Source organism: Onychostoma macrolepis, chromosome 05 (assembly GCF_012432095.1).
Source record: "Onychostoma macrolepis isolate SWU-2019 chromosome 05, ASM1243209v1, whole genome shotgun sequence".
NCBI lineage: Eukaryota > Metazoa > Chordata > Actinopteri > Cypriniformes > Cyprinidae > Onychostoma > Onychostoma macrolepis.
This window is the reverse complement of record NC_081159.1, coordinates 4,052,668-4,078,725: the sequence shown is the minus strand read 5'-3', so window position 1 is coordinate 4,078,725 and position 26,058 is coordinate 4,052,668. Positions and strand designations below refer to the sequence as shown.

General features: G+C 38.7%; 1 protein-coding gene across 2 annotated transcripts in view; it reads right to left on the bottom strand.

Annotated features, from left to right (window-relative positions):
* Positions 1-7,166, bottom strand: part of fam222aa (family with sequence similarity 222 member Aa) — a 60,684-nt gene extending 53,518 nt beyond the window's left edge. The window contains exon 1 of one of the 2 annotated variants that reach the window (XM_058776143.1): positions 6,120-7,166. The gene's annotated coding sequence lies outside the window, so the exon portion shown is untranslated. The remainder of the gene's footprint in view (positions 1-6,119) is intronic. The other variant, XM_058776144.1, reaches the window with a different exon arrangement.
* Positions 7,167-26,058: the final 18,892 nt, after the last annotated feature.

Below are 26,058 nucleotides of genomic sequence, written 5' to 3'. Positions count from 1 at the left end.
ACTTTCCACTCCGTGAGAACACCAGGCACTCTGTTTTGTGCTGCAGTAAGCCCATATCTCATGCATGTGTCATGTCCTATCAGTGAGCTCCATATGTTCAAACAATAACACCGTTCTGTATAATAACAGGCCTGACATAGTTTAAGGGTCAACAGGAGAGTTGCAATGATCCAAGATAAGCTATGGATTTCAAGTCGTGAGAGATGTAACACTTGTGTGAGACCAGGCTGCAAATAATAAAAAGCAGGAAACACAAACAGGCCTTAAAGGAATGATTCAAGCTAAAATCCTGGTGTTATTCATTCACCCTCATGTTGGTCCAAACTGAATGAATGACTTTCTTACCTGGACTACAAAATAAAATATTTTGAAGAATGTGAAGAAAAAGCATAGCAAGGCTGTCAAGATTCAGAAAGGGTAAAGGCACCAAAAAAAAAAAAAAAATGGTTTATACAACCAATGCACCTTATTTCAAGTCAATTGAATTGACAATGCCTCTAAAATATTTCTAAATTTAAATTGAATTTGAATTAAGGGAGCAAAGAGGATGCAAACTCCGATTTGATTAAAAAATTTTATCTTTATCTAGAAAGTCTGTCAAGACTTTTGAATGCTGGACTAACATTTTTTGAAAAATATTTTTACAAATATTTCTAAGTCTGATTCATAAATTTGTAAAGTATGTATGTTTGAGATGTACAGATGTATGCTTACTTGCATGTAAAAGTGCAACACAAACGTTTCTTAAAACATTGTTCTTTGGTTTCATTTAGAAAAAAGAAAAATCGAACTGTTTTGTACAATATTTGGAACTGTTAACATGAGAGTGAATAAATTCAGATTTTTGTGGGGGTGAACTATCCCTTTAAGTAATGGTGAAAAACACAGTCTAAACACCGCAGCCTTGGATTGCAACGCTGGTTTCATTACAGCATGTCACAATGATGAAATGAACCATGGGAGGGTCTGGGAGTCAGGATATTGCCCAAATCTTTCGCAAAAATGGGGTAAAGAACAAAGATATCTGCAACGGCATATAACAGAGCTGCACTGAAAGCATTTCACTGAATTATGCTGGCAGAGAAACAATAGTGAAGGGAGTACAAAGTCACTAACTGAAAACACGAAGCCGTAACTCATGGAAATTGAACTGCTCCCTTTACAAGGAGGAACAGGATGCACTATGAATTCTCCAGAAAAGTTCCTTTAAAAAAAACACACTCCCGTAATTCTCAATGAGTGATGCCCGGGCAAACTTTTCAGTCCTTCAGGTGCAGCGTGCAGCGCCACTTTCCCAGCATCCCCCACTGTCACCAGCAGGAAATCAATCTGCCCAGGAGGCCGATTACACAGCCGTTTGTTTTTTAGCAAGAACAATTTGCCCTTCAAAAGGGCACTCTTTGAATATGATTCCTGCTCGCTAGTGCGATTAGCTATTAAGCAGAGAGGATGTGAAGCTGAACACACACACTATTTAATCTGCTGTTTTCCTCTGCACTCAAAGCCATGAAATGACAAACGTGTCCACAGGTATCCCTTTCAGCCTGAAGGGGGAAAAAACAGTTCCTTCAAATGCTCAAAAAGAGTTTAATTGCACTTTCAAGTGTTTCACTGTTGATATCTTCAACAGCACATAAAAACGAGGATTTTTTTTTTTTGAACAGGCCAATCTATTCAAACCAATTTGCTAATTCCAAATTATCAGAAACTACGGAGAAGGCAAAGCTCTTCAACAGGCTGTGAAATCATTATCTCCTAGAAGCTGCAGAGACACCAGAGATAGAAAGAACCCGGAACGGCTAAATCAACAAGCCGCAGCCCGGCGTCTCATCTGGATGAGGATAAAGCCGCTGAAATTGAAACCGCAGCAAAGCAAAGGTCAAATAAACAACAACAACACACGTTATCCTGAAATTCCATTTAGAGCGATGCATCTTGACACCATTTCCATGCTTGGATTTTCTTCCCGACACTTTTAATCAATATCACCTACGAAAGCAACGCGGGCTGAGCCTTTTATGTAGCGACAGGAGAGAAAGGAATGCCATAAAGGAGAAAATCAAACAGCCTCCACCGCAGGTGTTGCGGGTTAACAGATGTTGGGAACATTAGCATTGTACGAGCAGCTCGGGGAACGGAGTGGGGGAGAGAGGATAGGAATTGCGGATTACCAGGGGCACAGATATAATAGCTCTTCCGGAACAATGGCACCTCCTTAACACTCAATACTCGCAGGAGGAGCTCTGTAGGAGAGCAGCGAGACAGGAGCATTCACAATCCATTCACCGCACTTTCACAACTAACAAAGACATTTTCTTTTGACACTCTTTTCTATTCTATATTTCTCAGCAGCCACGGTAAATTGGTCTATTCATTTTTCAAAGTACCAGTGATTTCAAAAAAAATGCACAAGATGAAGGAGACCCATTCTGCCGGTGAAGGTAAAAGCGGTCAGTAAGTTTAGACACTTTTTTGTGTTCTACTGTGGACATCGGGGCTTTCATTTTGAACAATACCATGGGTGACAGCTGAATCTGGGACAAGGTCCATATCAGGTCCAGCCTCGCCTCTCCCCGCACCCACCCTAACTTGTGTTAAAATTCAACTGAACCTCAAAAGAAGACAAACATAGTGTTTGGATGGCAATGGCCTCTTGATCATAACCAGAAAAGGGAATTAAACAACACGCAAATCCCATAAACAAACCCAATATACCAGACAAGCGCGTGTTTCCTTCATACATGAACTTAGTATCGTCCTATCATAAGGCAAACTTGCATATGAGAACAAGGCCGTGACCTAAGCCTTGAGAGATAGTGAGATGTTTGTACCTAATGACCCACTGTTTGGACGCTCCAGAGAGATAAGTTCAAGGACCATGTCCTGCCCCATCCATCCAACTAACTGCTCCACCAAGCCCGCGGGGGGAAAATGGGAAATGGGATAAAGCGAAAGATGTGTTTCTTTAAAAGCTTATTTATAGATATAGAACAGCTACTCTCTGCTATCGATTTCCAGAAAGAAAGGTTTGATTATACGACCAGGGAAATACTAGGACTATACCAGCCGAGACAATACCTAAAAGAACAGATTAATATATAAAGCAGGAAATTAAAGTTTTACTAATATAACGATATTCATGAGCGAAGCCCTCGCTCTCACTGGTTTTAATAAGAAAGCGGTTGAGTGATTTCACCCCATGGCCATCAATCAATCAATCTACACAGTTATCTCTATATTCAAATGAACAGCGCACGCTTCTTTAATAATATCCTAGCGAAATTAAACTATCCATCAACATCTGCAGCATAGGCAGAAACGGTGAAATGGGTAAGAGTTCAACTTCATACCTATGGAAATTCGCTCTTGATTTAATCTCATTAAGATCTTTCCCGTTCAGAGGTTGAATTGCACCCAAACAGCGTTTCTCCATCAAGAGAAACCTTTCTGCTGACAGTGGTACAATAAACGGAGTTTCTTTTTGGATGGCTTTCAGGGCATGAAGTCCTTCCAAGTCATCGTGACATCAGTTTTCTGTTGCCAAACTCTTGGTAATTACCTCGAGTGGAAAAAAAAATAGCTACGGCACACAAGGAAAAACGCAAGTTTGACTCTCAAAACTAATAATGGGTGCAAATGCGCCAATGTGATCGAATCAGACGTGGAAAAAGTCAACAGAAACGATAAACTGACAAACAGGAAAAATTAAATAAGCTATGAAAAATGAGAAACAATGCTAAGGCCATTCAGTGACCTAAATATTAGACCGTACCATATCACCACCAGCTATCTCCCCCTCTCCCCCACACACGCTCGGCTCGGTTGAGATTAGCATTATGCTGGAAGCTCTATTTGTTTAGGTGAGATCGAGCCACAGAGCTAATACCGGGCCAATTTGCTCAGCGGGTCACGGATGTGCAGCAGGAGTAGGAAATGAGGCAACTCTGGCCCCCGGAGGTGAACCTTTCCACTCGTACATCACTGAATGTTTTATTCAATAGAGTGGTGAGCATACTCCTTGACAGGTGCTGTCTCCACGGGTGGAGGGAGTCGCAGCCCTCAGAGTGAGGGACTCTGCTGGGGTAATGAGGCTGCCAGGCCCTGAGGAAGGCCACATGCTGGAGCCGAGCTAAGAGCCAGAGCCCTAAGCCTCCGGAGTGATGACTTGCAGAGTGGAACGTCCACCGTGAAGCAGGGGGCCAATCGCATTAGTCAGAGCAGCGGAGAAATGACGGGGGGCCTCCGAGACTCAAATTGTGATGTATGGGGGGAGAATAAAACTCTCTTTTCTGACAGACAATCAATATGCATGCTCGCGCTGGTCTAAATATAACAGTTTTTAATCAGCTACTTATTTTGCAATGTAAAAATACTTTTAAGAATGAATTAATAATATGTCTAAATTTAGGCCGCTTTGCATCAGATCTATACAGCAACATATCTCAAGGAAGAAGGAAAAGCAGCCTGGTTCCAGCTCTTAAGGTTTAAGGTGTGCCATAGGACCTTCCGGGTGGGCCAAGCTCATGATTAGGTTGGTCAAACCCACCCAGGTGCCTCCTGTGGAGCTGGCCCTATAAGGGAAAAGTTTGTTACGCTCTTAAAAATACAGGTTCTTTATTAACATGAATGGTGCCACGAAGAACCTTTAAGCTTTATAGTGGAAAATAGTTCTTAAGGTAATTAGAATGTGCTTCACACCAAGGAAAAGAATGAAAAACCCTTTTGGAACCTTTATTTTTAAGAGTTAACTGTCTTTGTTAATCTCTTAAAGACTGTAAATAGCGGTTAAAGTTTCTGAAAAAACAAAACAAAAGAACAACAACATTTGTTTGGGCCAACTGACCTGCCTTAACGTCTAAATAAAACCAAGGCTGCACTTTAGCCAGTATCCAAGCATTCACTGATTAGATTTCATAGAGATAGGATATGCAAAACGTCAGTTCTTGGAAACTGCAAACAGTGCATGGAGAAGGAACAGCTGACATCCGAGCGCTGGGATAATAGCTTTACATGAAAAGCCTGCTGACGACCAAGCCCACCGTCCAAACGAGCCCTGAACACACAAAGCATTTAATCAATCAAACCTTTCACATCTTGCCATGAGCCACTCCGAAAACTACTTTGCTGAAGCTTTTACCCAAAACATCTTCCTTTTCATAGGGTCAGTCCTCCTGAGGCAACCTGAGGTAAAGTGCATTGCTCAAGGGCACAACTGAGATTACTTGAACCTCCAACCTTCACTTAAAAGCCCAGCAGATCTCCAGCAACACTGCTATTTAAATTCAGTAGTTAGCGATTAAGTCATAAAGGAAATCGTTGACACACAGTCTGTGCTGAAACTAAGACGAGGAGGTGCTGGCAAAGACTTTCGCACTTTTTATTCAGATTCTCTCGCCTGCCATCGAGCTGTAACCAGATTTTATGCTTTGAGAGCATTCATCCTGTCAGTGCGCTCTTTAAACACCCAGAGCGCACATCAAAGCGCGTCCTGGGGCCATTCAGCGCCCGACACCTCCATTTTACTGCACTTCCTTTATTTATTACAGGTAAAACCGTGAAACAAAGGTTGTATGTTCTGTCAGGGACCCAAAAGACGCCACCCGATACCACTTCACACGATTTTATGGCGACAGAAGCGAGGCGTTATTCAAATGAAGCTAATCATTATTGAAAATCAGCATCCAGGCAAAGGCGATTCTGTTACCTATCAGTCAAAGTTGCTATCACACATTTTGCATAATTGGGATTTTACTATAGTACACTTCTTTCATAATTTAACGCTCAAAGTGACAACAACGTACCATAACAAAAAAATCACTATGATATAGCCTAACCACAGTAGTAACTTTGGTTATTGTTACTGAGATAAAACTGTGGTAACCTGCTATGTACCATAGCTGTTATTTAAGGCTAATACAGTATTTTATAACAATACATTTCCTCAAAAGAAATTTATTTTTCCTTTTAATCTACTGCGCCTACTGATTGAAGTGTAGACTACGTCTCGAGGAGCGTTCAATTATGACGCATACTGCTTAATTATGGGAAAAACAAGCATGCATATTTTTAGTAAAAGATCAATTAAGGCTGAAATAACGAATAGGGGAAAACATATTTACCATAAATCGCTCTGTGGTGCTGACTAGATTTCCATGCAGGTTGGCGATGACAGGACTGTGGGAACGTGAAGCGGCCGAAAGAACAGACGAGGGGAAAATGATGAGGGAAAAAAATCAATAATATCTCATTCTGTCCTAAGATGAAATGGAAAAATGTATAATCCCTGGTATATTCAGTTGACTTATAATAAGTTGATTTCCTTTTATCTGCGTTCTTCACGCGCGTAAAAAAGAGAGGAAAAAGTCATCCAAAACCGCTTCTTCTGCAGGATCGTTGGGCAATTTTTCCTTGCCTTTCTTTTAAGAATTCTTCTTCTTTTTTTAATGAATCCGGTGTTTTTCGTTAAATAGGAGACGGCGGATCAAAGTGAGGAGCTGTTTCCAAAAAAAAAAAATGCCGTGTGTCAATTGCGCTCCGTTAACTGCGTTCTGAACTACCGTAAATGATTCCGTCGGTCAGGATTTTTACCCGTTTACTTACTGGAATAATCTCCGAGTAAGGCTTAGTAGGAAATTGCAAACTCCAGTAAAAACGACAGCTTATTCTGCTGACACGAATCCGATAAATAAATAAGTGCTTTGCCAATTAAACAAACTGCGATTCGCAAATGTCCTTAAATCCAAACAGCGAACAGACTTTGGCATATACAATCAAGAGGAATGTTTTATCCTCGGCATATACTAGAAAGCCCTGGTTGTGTTTAAGGCGATATTCCTTTAACAGGAGAGCAGGTGCAGGAATTTAATATACGCCGTTTAATCCTGGAGAAGAGAAATCACCGTTCACTTCCAGCGGTTCTCTTCATCCCCTTGCACGGAAACCTTCCGTCGCGATTTCAACTCCGCTGTCCGTTTAATTATTCCTCTGAAGGACTCCAAAGGTTGCAGCTCTTGTTCATGGTAATATCAAGCAAGAATGAATGAACTTAAATCAATAAATTGTCTGTATTCCGCGTCTCTGTGATACGCTCACAGATACTGCGCCTCACCCCTGCGCCGGGCAGCCGAGACTGACAAAAACCCGGAACGGTGCAGACTCTCTCGCCTCCAAAGACCGCCCACCAGCCAATCAGCGCACAGGGTGAATTTGTTTTTGTTTTTTTTTTGTTTTTACATTTAGCAGACGCTTTTATCCAAAGCGACTTACATTGCATTCAAGTTACAATTTTTTTTTTTACATTTGATCAGCTCTTGCTTTCCCTGGGAATCGAACCCATGATCTTGGCGTTGCTAGCGCCATGCTCTACTATTTGAGCTACAGGAAAGCTCCTCTACTATTTGAGCTACAGGAAAGCTCCTTTAAATATTCCCACGGGTCGGCCAATCATGGGTAATTGAGGGCTGTTACCACGGTGACGCTGTCAGCGTCCAAACGTCATATTAGAAAGCACGTTTATTATGAACGCTCAGGGACTGAACGTTGATCTCGTGAAGCTGTGGGGACGGCGTTAACAAAGGTTACAGGCCCCAAATAAAAGATGAACTATTTATTGCCAAATATACACAATGTTTGGAAGGTTACTTTGGAAATGCAATAGGTTACAGATTACAAGTTACCCTGTCTAAAATGTAATAAGTAGTGTAACTATTTCAGTTACTTTATTAAAATAATGTAGCCTAACTGATTACATTTGATTACAAATGTTTTCAACTGTTAATCATTTTCAAACCTGTAAACCAGGCAGCGTTAAACTTACAGTAATACTCAAAACTGATTACTGTTAGACTTTCAAAATCCTTTATCCCTTGAATAAAGATTATAATAAGATAATTTAATTTTAAAGCACAGCTTACTTACTTTGAAATCAGGTTAAATATAGGTTTGAAACCATAACAAGATGATACTGTTTTTGAAAACAAATCTTCACATAACACAGGAAACACTGGCATCTAACAATGGCTTGGAAAAAACAGTTAATCTTAAAAAACAAAGCATATAATACATAACCCCAAATAGGAAATAAAGCAGTTATCGAATAAGCATGTGAAATTCCTGAAAAATTGGTCGTTCGTATAGAGAAGTCTCTGCAATTTGTGAAAGAAATCAATTAAATCTGTGGGTGTGTGTAAAAAAACATTCAGATGTAACCCCCTTTATAATCGTTAACATTTTCATAAGTAACTGTAATTTAACTAGGCCTACACATTTTTTTCTCAGTAACTGTAAATGATTACAATTACATTTAATTTGTAATTAAATTACATAATTTAGCAATTTCCCAACACTGTACATACAGCAGATCAACATCCTTGTAGATATTCTTGAACTCGTATACCTTCAACACATGAAGGTTGTATTATTTTATCTTTAGAGTTAGGCTATAGCCATGCCGTCGACCTTCCTTTTAATATTGTGAAGCTACTACTAATTATTTAAAAAAGTAATCAAATCACATAATAATATGGTGATTGGTTGCAAGTTTGGTCATTAGCTGAGTTGAATATGATTTATGCATTTTTCTGTGACTCTGTGACTTACACGCTTGCGGCCTTTTCTCGGTTTAAAATGCTGCTTTTCTGCCAGTGGGAAATTATCCAGTGTAATATGACATTTGACACATTTGTTTTGTCTCGCGCATACATAATTCATCGCTTCTATGCGCGCTCATGCAGCCAGACTGCTCGCGTTCAATCTTTATTGCAAATTGCGTCCACTCTAATCAAACTTGAGCAAACACGTGCGGAATGTTAGTCGAGTCATCTGCTTATGGAATCAACAGATAAAATGCTCTCCCACATGCATGTCATAGCTGGAGCTCAATTGATTACCGATGGATTGTTCTCAGAGAGATGAGATTGCATGGTTACCAGGTAGGACAGAGTGGGATTGAAAGACAACATTAGACACACTGGTTTAGTTTTAATCATACACACACACACTAAAAACTCAAAGAAGCTATTCTATTCTATTCCATAAAAGAGTAGGCCGTATATCTCTTTCAAAGCAATTTAACCTCTTCTTAAGCTTCAGTAATTCTGACTGTTTGACATTGAAAACATCAGAGAAGGCTAGATCCTATAGGGTGATCTTATGGGGAGAAGCTGACGGCCTAAGGAAGAATTCTGACAGCAAACTGCAGCTCTGACTAATGCCTTTCCATGCCTTTCACATCTCAAATCAGCCCAGCAGACATCCGTGTCAGGTCAGTGTGAAAATCTTTTAGTTTTTAATCAGTGAATAGTAATATTGATATGGGGGTTGTTAAAAGGTTGAGTTTTATCGAGAACATAAAAGAAAAAGGGTTTGTTTTCTTCAGTGAAACTTCCGTCTTGAAAACAACCAAAATGCTTAAAAACTGTTTATTTTCTAGCCTTTACAAAAACGGATTGTTGTGTCAGTTAAAATGCTCAAATACACCCAAAGCTCATTGCTAGACAAATCATATGATTTGCAGTAATGGAGGATATTTGGGCTAGTTGTCAGAAGTTCATAAATGGGGAAAGTTGTTTCATACTGTAATAAAATACTGTACCATTTTCCTTCTTTGTTGTTTCAAGTTTAATGATTGTTTTGCTGTTTCAGTTTTGCTTAAAAGCCTGTTTAAAGGAACAGTTCACCCAATAAATGAAAAATTTGCTGAAAATTTACTCACTTTCAGGCCACCCAAAATGTAGATGACTTTGTTTCTTCACCAGAACAGATGTGGAGAACTGTAGCATCACATCACTTGCTCACCAATGGATCCCCTGCAGTGAATGGGTGCCGTCAGAACGAGATACAACCATCACAACAATCTACAACATGACTCCAATACATCAATTAATGTCTAGTGAAGTGCAAAGCTGTGTTTTTGTAATAAGCAAATCCATCATTAATATGTTTTTAACTTCAAATCGCTGCTTTAAAATATGAGTCTTCTATCCATAATATTGCTTTCTCCAGTATCTGAAGAGAAATATGCACAGATCAATAAGTGAGAACAGTTCTAAAGAAATGTTGGTGGATTTTGATGTGAGATGACAACGGGGGATAGACTTTTTTACTGGAGGAAGCATTATTACGGATAAAGTGAAAACACCTTAATAATAGATTTGTTTCTTACAAACACAGCTTTTCACTTCACAAGATGTCAGTCGATAGACTGGGAGTCGTGTGGATTACTTGTGGATTATTGCAATGTTTTTCTCAGCTGTTTGGACTCTCATTCTGACGGCACCCATTCACTGCAGAGGATATATTGGTGAGCAAGTGATGTAATGCTGAATTTCTACAAATCTGTTCTGATTAAGAAAGAAACTCATCTACATCTTGGATGGCCTGAGGGTGAGCACTTTTTAGCAAATTTTCATTTTTGGTGAACTTTTTCTTTGTCAGGTTCCACTAAGACAACATGCCTCACTACTTGTCAATATGTGTTCAGTCTTTTTACTTTCCAAACTAAAGCCTAAAATGTGTTTTAATGCCACTATTGATGAGCATTGTATGATCTTTGAATAATATTGATCTTTAAATGCAAGATATTTCAAGTGTACCTGACGTATACTTGCAATAGTTCCACTTTAGCACAATCAAATATACTTCAGTATATCTTTAGTTGGACTTCAGCTCTACTTCCACACAATAAAAGTGCAAAGCAGAGTTTAATTATACCACTTTAGTATACCAAAAGTACAATTGCAGGGTATTTTTATTAATTACATAAATATTTAACTGTATTTGTAGTATAATTAGCATGTTATTGATAAGTGTTTCACTAGGGAGTACAGAAATAAACTCATATTCAATGCAGATTAAAAGTGTGACTCTTTTATTATCTATTATTTGTAGTTAAGGGAAAAATCAGTGCATGTGTATGTGTGAAATAAACCTCTCTGTTCTCTGATTGATGAGATTTTATTATACAGGAAGGTTGTCTCAGTAAATAGCATTTATATGACTCACCAGCTTCTGAGATGCACAATGGCAAAATGTCCCATCTGTGATTTGGAAAAACTGCTCATTCTGACAAAACTGTCACTTGACATTTCTGCTGCATTGAGGAATTAAATCTGAACTGAAGCAACCTTCTTTTACCCTCTTCCTTGATCTTTCCCTCCTCATCTTGTCCTCAGCCTTATGTTTCAGTTTGTTCCTTTGGCGAAGTAAGGCAGTTTAATTGAGCGAGGTTCGAGTCTTCACAAACTGCAAGGTAACAGAGAGAAATCGATGGAAACAGAGGCATGGGAAAAAGAGATAACATTGATTTATCTGCCATCGATAGGGCTGGATCACTGAATTCCGCTGCCAGGTGAAACGTGTGCTGTCTGCCAACAGGATCTGAAAAGGTGTCAGGTGGTCAGAGCAGAGGACACAGAAACTGAATGAGGGAGGGAGAGAAAAAGAGCGAGAGAGAGAGAGAAAGAGAGAGAAAGAGAAGGGAGGAAGAGAGATTGAGAGCGCGAGGGCAATGTGATGATGGAGAGCATGGAGGAGGGCAAGGGCAAATAGATATCAAGCTGAAAAAAAGAGCTGCTGATGTGATCTGATGAGATTGAGAAATAGGGAGTCGGGTTTAGGGTCACAGGTATCACACACACACACACACACACACACACACTGCAGGTGGCTGATGCCTCTGTGTGGCCTCAGGCACAGCAGTAAAGGTCAAAGAGAGATGCATGTTTTCCATACAAGTAAGCAACACAAGTGCACTTAATTGTGGTGTTTTGTGAGGAGTGTTTATTTTGGGTAAAATTTGACTAGAAGCTATATTGTAGGCATATACAGGCTGTTGTCAATAGAAACGGATCATTTAAAAATGATCCAAGCTATAACTTTTCATTTCTGTTCATGTGTTGAATCATACTACCAAGCATGTTGCAGAATATTTTTGAAATGCATGGACATATAAATAAAATTAAGTTACATTCAATTAAATTCATTTAACTGTAATTTAACAACAACAAGTTTAAAAAGTCTTGCAGTTTGTAGGTTTATAGTCCTTGTTGACAGACAGATAGACAGACAGACAGACAGACAGAGAGAGAGAGAGAGAGAGAGAGAGACAGACAGACAGACAGACAGATAGATAGATAGATAGATAGATAGATAGATAGATAGATAGATAGATAGATAGATAGATAGATAGATAGATAGATAGATAGATAGATAGATAGATAGATAGATAGATAGATAGATAGATAGATAGATAGATACCAATTTAACTTCCTGTGCCATGTGACCAATTCATTTTAAACTTCAAATAATAAATTGAAAGTGGGCCAATTCTACAACACTGATTTGCCCCACCCACAGCAAATTCTGATTGGTCCAAAAATGAAAATAGCTGCACATTAAACATGTTGCCATTGGGAGTAATTGTGGTGTGTTGTGCAAAAACTTTGCCTTCAGAGAGAATAGAAAAATGATATGTCACAAGAAACCAGGTTTAACACTGTGCCCTAACCAGACCATAACCAGATGTGAACTGTAGACTAAATATCAAATATGTCCTAATGGGCTGTAATTGTGCCACGTAGCATTTTTGCTTTCAGTGTGGACAGACAAATTACGTGTCACTGCAAACTTTGCACTTGGATAGGACACGGTGTGAGGCACCATTGTACTCTTAATCTCTCACTATTTAAATAATGCCAGTGTCACTTTATAATCTTTTAACGTATTATTTTATCTTAATAACACCCTTTCACGAGAGAGGGAGACTGTGTTATACAGAGCTCCGGTTAAGTATGAGTGAAATTTTACAATAGGTAAAGTTTGCATTTGAGATGGAAAATGGAGATAGGGCGTTTTATTGGGACAATGACAATGTGTTCCCTGATAGTCTAACCGAAGAGCAGTACTGTGGAGGATTTGGCTTTGTGTGAGTGTTAAACCTGTGGGTGTGAAGGCCCACACTGGCTCCGGCAGGTCTGCTTACCTGAAGAATCTGTTAGAAGTCATTTACTCCCCCGGCTTTCCATTGCAGAACAAAGGGACAGGTGTGATCCAGGTAAGATAACAAAGGGTTACTGATGAGATAAGACCATCCTGTGAAGAAAGGTGAATTCAGCCTGGATGACCTGCGAATACAAAGGGATATTCTGCCACTTGGGCTGAAAATAAAGCCGTTAAAATGTTTCTCCTTTTAAAATGCAAAACAACTTCAAGTCACAGGCCCCGCACGGCCAGAGAACTGAACAAAAGATCACGACACCGAGTGCTGTGTCCTCCCACAGAAAAGATTCTTGCAGACACCAAGTGTCTGCATTTTGACAGAAGCCACCAGTGAATTGCCAGTTTTCTCTGTAATCAACAGCTGATTTGGACAGAGCTGCCAGGAACAGGCCTTTTAGGCTTTTTTTTCCCACTGCGCCGTGTGTCAGCATCACGCTTGGCTTTTTTTAAAGGTCTCTTAAGAGAGGACGGAGCACTTGTGTGCCCGACAACATGAGAGATCTCTGTGTCTGACAGCAGTCGTGGGGTAGTTAGGGTGGAATATTGAGGATGATGAGGTCTACATGCTGTATACGTGCAATTTATGACAGATGCTGTATACAGTCACTGGTCCTCTTAAAACGTTTTTGGATACTTAAAGGTATAGTCCAGCCATAAATGAAAATTCCGTCATCATTTAGTCACCCTCATGTTGTTTTCAAACCTGTGTGACTTTCTTTCTTCTGTGGAACATAAGAGAAGCTATTTTGAAGAATGTCAGTAAACAAACTGTTTTTCGGTTCCCATTGACTTCCATTGTATAGATAAAAAATACCGTGGAAGTCAGTGGGATGGAAACTACTTACCAGAATTCTTCATAATATATTCTTTTGTGTTCCAGAGAAAAAACGAAAGTCTGTTTCCCATGGACTTTCATTACACGGACAAAGAATACAATGGAACTCAATGGAACCAAAACTGTTGGTTGTTGCATTGTTAGGACATCTCTCTGAACTTGTTGATTAGCAGATGCCACTTGATTAGATATTTTAATAACTAATACAACAAAATACCTACAATTTCATGGCTTAATTGTGCCAAAAGTTTTTGGGGAAACTACACGTATGGCTATTTTGAACAACATCAAGCATTTAACCGTACTCGCCATTATGATCCACGATCAGGTGTTTTTAGGAGTGCAGTTCATCATTATTGTCCCTCGCTGAGGTCAGATAAAGGAAGACTGATCATGTGTGATTTTGGAGAACATTCTGCTCTGACCAATTTCACACCTCCTTTCTCACCTGATACAGCACCATTAATTCTGACAGGTCCTCTTTGCCATCTGGGATTTTAAGTGCCCTCTCCTGCTCTCTTCTTCTGCCTCTCTCTCAGAGCATCATCATCTCTTTCCATCTCCCAGTCTTTAAAAGATGATAGGTGCAGGCTGAGACGGATAGAATAGCAAAGGTGCCAAGTCCAAATGAGGATTGTTCTTGTTTTGCCTTTAGTATCCACTTTGCAACGGGCATCCGATCACAGTCAGGAAGAAATTTTATTCAGGTTCCCATAATCAGACGCCGCATCGTCGCAGCAGGATTTCTGAACTTTTGTGAGGTTTAAGGTTCAACTAATTCACAGTTTGCCTTTGAGACTAAAATGAGATATTCATATGGTCATTGCATGCTTTAAAATGACCAATTGTGTGCCTGATTAGGGTCAAACGGGCACTTTTATTAACGCCATTCATGAAACATCTTTCGGCAGAGCTTAAAAAAGGCAGCACATGCTTCAAGGGAACCTGGGACCTCGTGACCTCAAAAATTATGCTTTATTAGAAGGCTTTTCTCAGAAAAAGCTTGCACCTGAATAAAACAAGAAATGTCACAGTCTCTCCGCTTTCAGCATGAAACACTTGGTCTGAAATATGTGCATTATTAACTACTTGCCCCAGATTGCCTCTGGGAATGGGGTCTACGGAGAAGAACAGGATTAGATGACTAGAAACACAACAGAAAGAGAGAAAGAAGTAACATGCAATCAGCACTCGAGGGGGAGCCCAGCTGAAGGAAGTGCTGTGCAATTAGTAAAGTTACAGGATGGAGAGCTGTACAATTAAATAGTCCATATACCATTCCAGTGACATAATTGATTCACAAAGTGGTTTTTATTGCTAGTCAGCTCCTGCTATGCCATAAAAAGTGCGAGCTGAAAGAAGCTTTTAGATAAATAAGCTCCAGGTGCTCATTTCCATGCTTGCTCTTCCGCTGGCCCCCCTTTCCTGCAGTTCACTGTGTTACTGGCTGTTGGAGGGGTGTTTTTGCACACCGCTTATGCCCGTTAATATGCTTGCTTTTCTCTTTTGATCCCTGTCTCATGCCTTCCATTCCTCTCAATGTAATTTTGATGTGTGCCACTCCAGATGCCCTCATACCTCCCACTTTCCTTCTCCTCACGGTGTACACGTTTTACCCATTTTACCACTCTTCTTTCTTTCTGTCGCAGCTGCGGAGCAGTTCTGCATTCCATATTCACATCGGTGGAATAACTAGAATGCCAACCTGGGCCATTTGCATATGTATGGTGGGGAGTCAAAATATAAAAAGAAATAAAACGAAAATAAAAACAATTTGCCAGGAAAGGGATTTTGCCATTTTGAATGTACAAAGCGCTATCGACATAATGCAAAATAGTTCACTTACATAACCTCAATTTGTTTTTAAAGATGCTGGGAATTCAATTAAACCATGGCTTGTTATTCTAGAAAAAGCTTTTGCCTTTGAGTGGAAGTTGTTTTAGTAATATCACACCATGTTCATTCATTTAGGCCAGAGGAAAAATGGCTCCCAGACTGAGCCTGGTTTCTCCCAAAGGCTTTTTTCAAAATTTCTGTCACTGATGGAGTTTGGGTTCCTTGCCACTGTTGCCTTTCGCTTGCTTATTTTGGGTCTAAAAGACACCTAATATTCAGAAATGAAATTGGGTGTAAACAAAACCTGAACTGAGATGAATAATGACACTATTGTCTTCTGCTTTACAGCTGAAATCAAATTTGTTCGTAATGAAGAATTTTGCAACATTGAAGCTGTTATTGAACAGAACTGAATAAACACTGACTGAACTGACTGGAGCTGAATAATGACTCCATTGTCTTGCTACAGCTGCTTTATAGCAATATTTTTGATCATCAATTCTGTTACTTTTCCATTTAATACTGTGAAGCTGCTTTGAAATAATGTCTGTTGTATAAAGTGCTATGAAAAAGGTGACTTGTATAAAAAATAAAATACTATCCAATATTAGCACTAATATTTCAACTGGATAAAAAATTAAAAATGACAAAAAAAAAAAAAACATAAAATATAAAAAAATTCGAACAAAAATCTAAATCATATATGTTTAGTTCAACAAAGATGCAAATTAAACCAACTGCACAGACTGCTTGTGCTTGTTTGAATGAAAAAGTTTCTGATCACGTCTTCTCCACACAAAACCTCATAGCTGGAGAAAAATAATTAACATTTTTGAAAATTATAATGAAAAAATAACACGTTATTAGACTCATCCACGTCCATGACGCCCACTAATTCCAAATCTCCCTGATGCAACACCTGCTCATTTCTGACCCCTGAAAATCTCCTCTCGCATGATCCTCTGTCCCCGAACCTGGCTCTGTCTATCTATTAATTTAACTCGTCTTTCTTTCCCCTCTGCTTTCTTAAAGGTTGGCTGCCTCTCCTCCCTCTCCATCTGTCAGTCAGTCTTTGTGTGCAAATCCCCATCTTTTGCTCCAGCCTTACTGTATTACTGCGTTTAAACACCATTTGTTTCACAGCTGGCACGAGGAGCGTCCAGCTCCCCTCCTCATGAAGCACCGCTGCTGCTAATCGTCCATCCACCCACATCCCTGCACTTCCTCTGCCTCTCTTAATATCTCAGACCACGAGTTAGACCCCAGTCTCTCTCTCCTTCCCTTTTCACGAGGAGGCGTTTAGGTGTTGCAGGCTGTTTAGCACCTGGAAATCAGTTTGTCAGGAGACACGTCTCTCTCAATGCAGCTATTGTCATTCACTAATGCTGGGCTGGGTCAAGATATCCTTTCCCCGACATGCTTTAATTGGGTTCTTGCTGAGAACTCACACACACACACACACACACACCTCTGAACGAAGGTGAGGAATGTCATTGTCATCATGCGACTGCAATTGGACGAGAGCTGCAGCCAAAAACAGCACTTCCTGTCTGGCTGCCTCTAAACGACTGGGTGTGGGGAATCATCGTGCAGCCGAGCTATAATGTCAGACACTTTGAAATTCTCGCAATCTACAATCATGCGTCATTTTAATCTGCAGTGGCTCTCATCAGCGAGCGTTCCCCGCTGAGAACAGGCCCGGCTGATTAGCAGCGAATCTCTCGCCGTCCGAGACTCGGCTCGCTCTGACGACAAGCCCAATGTAAGGCTTGCAGGATTTCAGGTCTTTTCTGTTTCCATCACGAATCCTTTGAGAATTCCTACTGAGAAAAGAGCCAGAACTCTGCAGTCACATCAGATAAAATGAGATTACCTTTGGGTGACTTTATGCAGCATTTTAATCTCTCAGTTTTTTTTAAGGCCATGTAATCAACTGCCAAAGCAATTCCACCACTCTATTTCCCTTCTCTCTGGAGGCTCTGACAGGCGTAAGACCGTCTGGGCCTGTCTTTTACCCGATGCTAAAGGTTTTACCCTTCGCAGTTTGCAACTCTGATCCCACTGCAAATGGTGGCAATTCGTTGCCCAGGCAACACTCTTCCCTCCTGGCTAGTGTTATGTTAATTCAGCAGAGGGTGAAAAGTTAAGAGAACCAATCCATTCACATCACTCATGTCTCGGAGAGAAATCTTTAATAACGCAAAAGCTCTGTTCCACAACCCAGTGAGGATCTTAATGCTTCCAAAGCAGCATCCTGACTGAAATGTGCCCTCAGAAGTGACCGATCTGGAACATCATACAAACAGCGTTCAGATTTTTGGATTTTCAGTGGCGTTTTTGGGAACACTTCAGTATAGGGACTGATTCTCACTATTAACTATTTGCTTATTAGCATGCTTATTATTAACATATTGGCTGTTTATTAGTATTTATAAGGCACGTATTCTGCATGACCATAATCTACATCCCTAATCCTACCCAATACCTAAACTTAACAACTACCTTACTAACTATTAATAAGCAGCAAATTAGGAGTTTATTTAGACAAAAGTATAAGTTAATGGTTTGTTAATAGCGAGAATTATACCTTTAAAATAAATTGTGACTGTGTTTTCCATGAGGGTATGAAGTAACACTGTAACTCTATATTAAGCACTAAAAATACCCAAATTATTTTTTATCATAATTACTCATTTCTATATTCATACTATAGATAGCTATTTATTTTTTTATATTCTTCACACCAAAAAACTTTTCCCCCCTAATTTTCCAGTTAAAATATCTACAAAGGGTAGTCGTGGCCTAATGGTTAGGGAGTCGGGCTTGTAACCTGAAGGTTGCTGGTTCGATTCTTGCGCCGGCAGGAATTGAAGGTGGGGATTATGAATGAACAGCACTCTCTCCACCTTCGATACCATGATTAAGGTGCTCTTGAGCAAGGCACTGAACCCCTAATTGCTCCCCGGGCGCTGGAGCAAGGCTGCCCACTGCTCCGGGTGTGTCTTCACTGTGTGTGTGTGTGTGTGCACTTGTTCACTACTCACTGCTGTGTGTGTGCACTTGGATGGGTTAAATGCAGAGCACCAATACGTCACGACTTAAAATCCTTGAAATGTGCTGAGTTTACTTAAGGAGCAACACTGCAGATATAAAGACTTGGTTTTATACTTTAATACAGTATAAGTGTCTTACTTCACTAGCAGATTTTTATAAACAGGGGTTCACATAAGTGGTCCGCATGCACGACCAAAATAAAAAATAAGTTCTGACAGCGCATTTGGATACCGACAGATGACAGCTGTTAATACACAATTACCATTTTAGATCGACAAACTGTACTGTATAAGATTTCTGTTCAAATTAAAAGAATAAATCTAGACAAATAAAGCCGCCAAAATAAAAGCCTGCTGATTTTAAGGTTAAAATTATGAAAATTATATATATATATATATATATATATATATATATATATAAAAAGAAGAAGTAAATATTAGCATTTTATTTTTAAGTTTACTATAAAATAACTGTATTTGTATTTAATACTCCCTTTCTATTTTAAAATATAATAGTGTTATCACACTTTATTATTTTGTTTATTATTTTATTTAAAAACAAATGTTAATAAAGTGCAATAATATTATCACTATTATTAATTTATTTTTTATAGTTTTATATTTAATGGGTCACACACCAAACCAAATCATATGTGCACCCCTGTTTACAAATTTCAATATATATAAATGGAAAAACCTTCCTGTGCAGTAAGAAAAACTACACTTACCTATTAAAGAATAAAAACAAGTTTCAAAGGCATCATCCACTCGAGAATAAAAAATCTTTCATCATTTACTCACCCTTATGCCATCCCTGTGACTTTCTTTCTTTCTTTCTTTTTCAAATGAACACAAACAATGTGTTCCTGCATATGACAGATGACCAGAAGTGATGGTTTATAGTTCAAATGTTTCAAATATTAGTATTTTTCTCACATACTGTCTTCTTTCAGAAGACATTGATTCATCAGCTGGGGTTATATGGATTACTGTCATTGTCTGGTTTTTGAAGTGTCAAATTTGCAGGCCCCAAATGATTTTTATGACCATCTTGATTTGTCTTCTTGAAGAACAATGAAGACACAAAGTCATACACATCTGGGATGGCACGAGGGTTGAGTAAATGATAATGATTTATGACCTTATGCAGTGTTGCTTCTTATACTCAAAATGCAATCTTGGTCTTGATATTTATTAATTTATCTTGTTTTAGCATTTTAGATATTTGACTGAAATGAACTAAGTCATTTTTGCAATGAAACATTTCCCTAACATTGTCCACCTACTTGAATTAATTTCCCATCACAAGCATTTGTCATTGCACACGATGCTGCCTTAGAATTTCTTTTAAGGTATTTTTGAAGGATGCATAATTATGCAGGAACATCAGAAATGCCTTAAAATGCTCTTTGGGTAGACAGCTGACTAGTCTGTCTCTCTCTTTCTCTCTTCCAGTTCCATGTGTTACAAATGCAGACAAAGCAGGCAGTTTATTCCTGCCCTACAATATACCTTATAGCCTGTGCACCATATTCCAGAGTGTCAGAGGATTTCCTGTCTAGAGCATGACAGAGGCTCGGTCTTTAAGAAAGAAAACAACGACATCAAAACAAAATATAGACGTTCCTTCCCTCAAAAGGAAAAGCGTGGTACTATACTAAAATAATTGGATTTGGAGTCTCTCTCTCTCTCAGGCGTGGAGTGCCCATGTCCTTAATAGGTAGTACCCGAACAGATGGAACACAAATTGCTCTTTCCCTGCACCTCTGGGTTCAAGGCAATTTTATCCCGTGTGCCTGTGAAGTTCTCAGATTGCCTTCCTGGCCTTTGAGCTGTGTGTGCTTCAAAGGGCTCTCTCTCTCTCTCGAGCACACACACACACACACACATGCACACAGACAGCATGTCATCCGGACATAAGTGTTTGTGCGTTCACCAAACGTACAAACCGAAAGAAAGCTTGGGTTGGCAGGTCACTGTCACTGTGTGGCTAAAGGTGGAAGGGATGTGGCCTGATTGAGACATCAGTTTCTATGTGTCTGTTTTTGTGGCTACACTAAGACCCCTCTATGCACGTACATGAACGCAGATGTTTGTGATTAGTGATGGGTGATACACTTCCATCCTACATCAAGTGTAAAAATGTAAAATCACCAATGTAAAAAAAAACACCAATATCAATACCAATAACATAAAGTGGTTTATAGCCATTCAAATGTATCAAATTTTTTATTATTTTAACATTTTATTGGTCTAAACTGCAAATGATCTGATCAGTCAGCTCACATGCATGCGTTTTCATGCTGAAATAATTACAAATATTTAAATAAAATAATTGAAAAGTGTTATATAATTAAATAATAATATTACTACAGAATATTTATAAATATTATAGAAATTAAAAAAGTTCAAATAATGTCTATATTAACAATCTAAAGTCTAAACAATTATTTACAAGACATTTACTATACATTATGTAAGAGCCATGGTCTAGTGGTAAAATCATGTTGTGTGCGCTGCTCATGCGGTTTATGTGAGATCAAATCTGGACATTTTCTCACCCTGTATCCATAAAAGATGTAAATAGAAATAAATAAATTAATTAATTAAATTAAATACTTTGAGTAAAGAAAATGTAGTTGTACACTGAAAAAAAACTGGTGTAGGATTTACTTTGAAACAATAACAATTTTTATTCAGATATTGCTGGTAAATTTCACAAATAATTACAAAACAAACAAACAAACAAAAACAGCAAGTAACACATTGAATTAAATATGAAATTATGAAAGTATTTTCTTGCAAATGTACTACTTTTTTTTTTTTACATTGATGTAGATGTAGATGTTTGTCCAAAATGACTGGAAACACAATTGTCTCGACACTGGCTAGGTCATTGTTTTTCTGTAAAACACATTTGTCCATCACCCTTTTTGCTCAAATATAATAAGGATTTAGACTCAGCGATGGAGCCTTTCGCGGGAAAATCCATGAAGGCGATAAAAAAAAAAAAAGACTCCAGTCCCATTGTTTACTGGCCCATTAACAAACAAACATCAAACCCCATCTCTCTAAAAACTGCTGACAGAAAAGGCGACGATTAATCACCATGGCAACCAGCCTCTTGATTACAAACTGCTTGATGGGGCTTTAGGATGCAAGGGGACCAGCGGAGAACGGGAGGGAAAAAAGAGGGGGAGGAAGCGAATTTAAAGAGCATTGTGCTAAATTAGAGGCCTTTATGAGCGGTAGCGACTAACGGGCCGCCTGATCTGCATACCAAGTGAAGGGTTAACCACGTCCCTGAGGTAATTTTGAACAATCAGAGCTCCAGTTAGCAATTAGTGAATTAACTGTAATGAGTCTGCGGTTGCCATAACAACAACGGCTTTTAAATGACACTTGTCAAAGTGAAGAACACTTGAACGTTGTGGAGATGAGCCCTTTTTATTAGAAAGGGAGGGGGCGTTCGTTTAATCGAGGTCCATTTAATTATCTGAGAGATGATGAGCATTATTTGTTTGTCTGAATAAACGTAAAACATACCAACAAAACAATGTAATTAACCTGTGAAATCAGATCGAGAAGAGTGCACCGCAGAAAACTTTCAGCTTCGCTGGAAGCGCGTGTGTGTGTTTCAGTGCATTTCTGGTGCTCCATTCACAGGCAGGTGAGGGGAGCGTAATAAATGCAGGCAAACAGAGTTCAGTGATGTTTCGTGTGGGTTGGAACTATTATTTTATAGAGCAGAGATGCAGAACGAAAATTTGGAGAGGTGTAAAATGGATAAATAGCTCTCTCTCGACTAAATGGAGGCTGAAACAAGATTTGTGAAAAATATGGATATATGTATGGATAGAGTGTGGAAAAGTATAAATGACTGAAGGATGGAGACGGTGTGCGCGAGCGTGTGCGATAGCACAGCCGTCATGCTTTCTCAGTCTGTGTCAAACTGAGCTGCTCCAGGTTTCTGACAGACAGTGTGGAGGAAGAGCACCTTAAACTGCCTTTAAACAACACTCAGAGTTTAGCGCTTTGTCTTCCTTCAGCCCTTTCGCACACATTCAGCCTTTTTAATGAGAAAACTGTCTGAAATATGGGACGCAGACAGTCTCCTGACGCAAGCGGGACTGTCACGCAGACGACCGTGATGGAAAAGCTCCTTCAGCAGCAATAAGTTGTAGAAAGTTACAAAACAACCAAATCGGTCAGAGTTAAACTATTGCCAAGGCTAATGAGGAATGTGCATCTTTGCATAATGATTGCATATGTTCAAATGTATCTCTGTATATACGTTGCTTCAGAGATATCAAAATTTGCATGCTTACATTGTTTTTTGTTGCAGTATATTCAGGCTGCCTATAGGGAATTGCTGTATTTCACCCATATTATTAAACCCAGCATGTAGATGGTGGTAGTATTGTGTGCCACTCTGTGGGCTTAGCATAAGATAAATCACCACTGTTGCTACATTTCTGCTGAGAAGCTTTTCGTACACCACGGGCCGAGCTTGTTACGTACTCTCATATGTGCACACATACACACATTGCCGAAGGGTTTTCAGATGGCTATATGTCATGCGGTTATTTGTGTTTATGCCATTAGTGTTGAAACATCACTGCTGTGCCCTGCAGAAACCACAACAATAGTAAAAAAACACACAGCACATATACAGAACCTGGTTTATTAGCATGGCCGTGAAATTTTATGTGAAAAATCATCAAAACTGCCATTGATAGAGAGAGAACTACAGACAGTGTGCCTTTAAAAAAATATAACTGTATGGTACACTGATAGTATCAGATCAACTTTGACTTGATACAAATCCTGAATCATTACTGTTAGGGATGAGAATGATATGAGAATTAAAATTTCTTAAATATCTAAAGAATTTTAAATTTATTTTAATAATTTTCCATTCAAAACCTTAAATGGAAAATTATTTAGGAAAAAAAAAAAAAGCACTTCCATTGCCAAATGATGAGGCTGAATTTAAAAAAAATTAAAACAATTCTTGCAAAAGATGATTTTGACTCAATGAATGATGCAATACTTGCCTGATCTCTATATAATAAACAACAATGCAATGCAAACAAAGTATATTTTAACATCATTTCATTTTACTTTTATGTAATATGTAAAAAGTAACATGTAACTTTACATGCTGTTACATGAAGAAGTTGGTCAGCGATTTAAGTCTCACTTTTTTATGCGTCGTGAGTCATTTGTTCAAAAATCAGACGACACTGTCTGCATTGTGTTTTTGATTCACTAAAAGATCCAGTTCATAAGAGGCATTCGCTCAAGAGTCAGACTACTGTCTGGTAGTTGTGTTTTTGATTCACTTAAAAGATCCTGCTCATAAGACTCATTAGTTAGGAAATCAAACTACACTGTTTGCTTTGCTTGCTTTTGATTCACATATAAGAAACAGCTCATAAGAGTCATTCATTTGGGAATCAAATTACACTTTCTGCATTGTGTGTTTTTGATTCACTAAAAAGAGGCATCTGTGTAAAAGATTCATTTGTTTGGGAAAGTAACTAAACTCGAAACTGTGTGTTTCTGATTCACTGAAAAGAACCCACTCATAACAGTTATTGATTGCTCTGTATGTTGTGGAGTGACAAAAAATGAGCTGGTTCATAAGAGTTATACTATAAGAGTAGGTCCTGCTGTCTGTTTCACTCTGTAGCAGCAGTGTTGCAGATGTATGTTCATATAATTTTTAATTACCTATATAATATTCAGACAGATTTGGTCTTCTGTCCACAAATGGCATACATCCATAGCTCTGTGATTGGTGGGTTTATATGGGCATATATATGGCTCCTCCCATTTGGTGCTCCATTAAGTGCTTTCATAAATCTGACCTTATGGTCATGCACTCTCAAAGCAGAGAGGGGTCATGGACTGAGAGGTGCGGATGGTTAGTATTGTTCCAGAAAATGGCAGATATACTGTCATACTCTTTTTTTATGCTTTATGTCAAGACAGATATCGTCAGTGCCTATCTATTTGTTACTTTTTCATTTTGTTGCCTAAAGAAAGATTCCAGAATGAAACAAACTGGTGTTTGAAACAATCTTCTTCCTTAAGGGAGTGCTAGTCTTTTCTGGCAGGTAACTGAGATGCTTGTACACAAAACTAAAGACTTAACCATGGAACCCACCCAATTTTTTTTTTTTTTTCACAGATCAGATAAAACGGAGTTCTCATTAGGAACAGTTCAGCTCTGTGAGGTGAGACCAAATCATTCCATTAAAAACGACTCACACATGAGTCAGTACCCGATAGCAACTTTAATGATTCCTCAACGAAATTTGGACAGCTCACTGTCTCTGACAGAGAATTTAAAAGAACAGTTATGCACTTCTTATATTGGAGTTAGGTAAAATTCAGCAGTTCTGAAGCACTGAAGCTACAATTCATATTGTGCCCTTCAAATCTGGCCCACTTTGCAGATTATTCAGGCTACAAACTGCCTATTTAGGAAGGTGAGAGTCTGAAGACAAAGCAAAAAGATTGGCATGGAGAAAAATGCCTTTGTAATAATAATAGAAATAATGATAATAATAATAAATCCAAACACAATACAAATAATGGCCTTGGATATCTATGATAGTTTCCTGACTTTTAAGTGTTTCAAAGAAAACCAGACTATAATACCTATAGAGGAAGCTATGTTAGCTATTATCCATCATCCATAACACGAAAGACTGCAGACAGGGCAAAACATATAACAAAAAATATCAATCAATCCATCAATGAACTTGCCATTTAAGACAGCTATTCATTATATAGTATCCATTTTCTACAAAATGAAATGCAGCAGAGAAGGATAAAAAATACATTCCAAAAAGAGTGTTTTATGTATTTAAAAGTCTCAAAACAGTAAAATAAAATAAAAAAAATTAAAATCCATTTGATATTTTCCATTATCCATAACATGAAAGCTGGTAGACAAGTGAGAAAAAAAGAAGAAAAAAAAAAAAAAGAATGTTTTATGTTTTTGAAAGTAAAAATAAATGTAATCTACTTATATCTACAATATGCATTAGATGGTTTGTTAACTCTCTGTGGGTGGTCCATGGGTGTGCCATCTGAGGCTGAAACTGTGCGTGATACCACCCAAAAAACAAATGCTGTATTCTCATGATTATATTCACTCTATATGAGAGATCACATTTCTATGCCAACAACACCAGTTTTTCAGGTCTAAAGCAGAAAAAACAGAGCGCATCATACAGTAAATAAGAATGTCAGCCACAGCAGGAAATAAACCGATGACCCTCTAGACAGTGCTGTGTTTATCACCAAAACATTCACTGACTCAGT